General features: G+C 48.5%; 3 non-coding genes across 3 annotated transcripts; all 3 read right to left on the bottom strand.

The window, feature by feature from the left end:
- Window positions 1-1,204: 1,204 nt before the first annotated feature.
- On the bottom strand, window positions 1,205-1,285 carry trnas-uga. The gene has a single exon. It is a non-coding gene; the product is annotated as a tRNA-Ser (tRNA).
- Window positions 1,286-1,549: 264 nt separating this feature from the next.
- trnas-aga lies at window positions 1,550-1,631 on the bottom strand. The gene has a single exon. It is a non-coding gene; the product is annotated as a tRNA-Ser (tRNA).
- A 739-nt stretch (window positions 1,632-2,370) lies between these two features.
- On the bottom strand, window positions 2,371-2,443 carry trnak-uuu. Its single transcript has one exon. It is a non-coding gene; the product is annotated as a tRNA-Lys (tRNA).
- Between the last annotated feature and the right edge of the window lie 57 nt (window positions 2,444-2,500).

The following is a 2,500-nucleotide window of genomic DNA, read 5'->3' as shown; positions in this document are numbered from 1 at the left end:
GCCTGTTGGCAAAAGCCTGCCGTGACCCGGATTCGAACCGGGGTTGCTGCGCCACAACGCAGAGTACTAACCACTATACGATCACGGCACGCCACCGAGCCTCAGTGGTGAGAAGGGCTGGAAGCATTGGTCGGGGCAGAGAGGAGGAGAAAAAAAAAAATAACACAGCCCTTTCTCTTCTGCATGCAGGCGAACACTCTGCTGCCACGACTACGGAGATCAGGCTTCACATTGAGGACAAAGCAGGCTGAAAAGTGGATGGGGTTTTTCAGTGCTGAGCCTGGAGTCCCACATGACTGCACTTTTGCCGCTTCTCGGCCCAGTTGACCGAAAACTTGATGGTTGCTAGCGATCCTGGGTGGCAAAACAGCTTCGGTAGTAAGCCTCAGTACCCCTTAAACTAAAGCACAATATCTCGGTTAATTCACCAACTTCATTTGCTTCAATTCACAGATTCAAGCCCCTTAAAAATAGACGTCGCTCTCTGAAGGCAATGTTTGGACATGTCTGTAGCCAAGCAAGGAATTAGCTCAAATGGTAGAGCGCTCGCTTAGCATGCGAGAGGTAGTGGGATCGATGCCCGCATTCTCCAAGCTTGGGTCCGCTCTTTTAAGCTCACTTCCCTACAGAGACAGCCTGCGCATGACGGCAACCAATCTAAGCACCCCCTGAAAGCGTTTTTTGACTGACTGCTGCCAAAAGATTCTTCATACACAGGGTCTAAAACAGAGTCCAGAGGGCTAACCACTACACCATGTAACCTAGCTAGGGCCGTTTGGGCTCAGAGACAACCAATTTGAAGTAACCCATTTACTGAATTAACTGGTTCTTATTCATTGGCATTTAAGAGAGATGTGGGGCTATCCTCACTTTAAAGAGCTATTTTGTAAGTTTTGAGTCTTTTCAAAAATGCACGTTCTTTTCACGTTTCTTTAAGAACAATCTTGAGTAATAAGATGAGAGCATTGTTTAGAAGATGCTGGCCCTGCAGCAGGAGGCCGCCATTGATAGGACTGCCTTTCGCCCAAACAGGAACTTGAACCCTGGACCCTCAGATTAAAAGTCTGATGCTCTACCGACTGAGCTACCTGGGCTCAGACCACCAACTTGATACTCGTATCAACAAAGCGCCGTTGTGCAGCCTGCAAAACAGGAATTGTGGAAGAGAGAGCAAAGACCGTGGAAGATGGAATTGATCGCAACTCGTAGTCGGCAGGGTTCGAACCTGCGCGGGAGACCCCAATGGATTTCAAGTCCATCGCCTTAACCTCTCGGCCACGACTACACCGACCTGCTGCCCTCCAGGTCCGTTGACTGCAGGAAGAAAGCAGAATAGACCGCCAGCGAGCTTCAGACACAATGTCCAGCTGAAGGGTGAGGTGGCAAATAGGAGTCTGAGGGCAAAAGACGGCGAGACCGGATTGGAAGCGGGGTTGCTGCGGCCACAACGCAGGGTACTGACCACTGAAGATGACGGCGTGCTACAGTCCAAGGGATTCAAAAAAGTCCCGCGACTTGTTTATGCAATGCAGCGGGCGGAACGCAAAAGCGTAGTCGGCAGGATTCGAACCTGCGCGGGGAGACCCCAATGGATTTCTAGTCCATCGCCTTAACCACTCGGCCACGACTACTGCAACACCGACTAGAGAGGGGTCCCACTGGGGGGGGTTTCCATAGCACCGCACGTTTCCAGCCGTGTATAATGCAATCCAAGTGATGTTCCAAGTGCTTGAATCTACAAAGATAAGTCCGAATAAAACACCACAGTCCAGAAATGGTGATCGCCAGCAGATTTGTAAAGTGAAAGGCTGTTTGCTTGCCATGCTGCCTCTTTTATACCGTTTTTTCCTGTTTCCTGTCATGTGATCAGTCACATGTACACACGTCCAAATGCGTAAGAGGAAGAAAATGGCCAAGACCACATGGAAACCTGGTAAAATTCAAAAATACATCAAATCACACTGAGCAGGTTAAAACATGTAACCCTATGTACTACATGTAGCTGCTGTTCTTACTATGCCAAAATGTGACGACCAATTTGAACTAACCCAGTTACTTAATTAACTGGTTCTTATTATTTGGGATTTAAGACAGGTGTGGGGCTATCCTCACTTGAAAGAGTTATTTGGAAAGCTGTGAGTCTTTTGAAAAATGTGCATTCTTCTTAAAAATTTTTTTTAAGAACAATCTTGAGGAATAAGATGAAAGCAATGTTTAGAAGAGATGCTGGCCCTGCAGCAGGAGGAACAGCGGTACCAACTAGGAGAACTGAGACTCACTCAGTTGACTTCATGAGCACTCTTTCCCAACGAGCTGACTCGGGTGTGCCGAGCTAGGGATATGGAGGCCGCCATCAATAGGATTGCCTCGCGCCCGAACAGGGACTTGAACCCTGGACCCTCAGATTAAAAGTCTGATGCTCTACCGACTGAGCTATCCAGGCTCCGGCTCAATCTGCCGGCTTGTTACTTGTTAGTATATAACGTATCCACAAAGCGCC

The sequence above is a fragment of the Puntigrus tetrazona genome, chromosome 4 (genome assembly GCF_018831695.1).
Source record: "Puntigrus tetrazona isolate hp1 chromosome 4, ASM1883169v1, whole genome shotgun sequence".
NCBI classification, from domain to species: domain Eukaryota; kingdom Metazoa; phylum Chordata; class Actinopteri; order Cypriniformes; family Cyprinidae; genus Puntigrus; species Puntigrus tetrazona.
The sequence above is the reverse complement of the archived record's forward strand: the minus strand, read 5'-3'. Positions and strand labels throughout refer to the sequence as shown.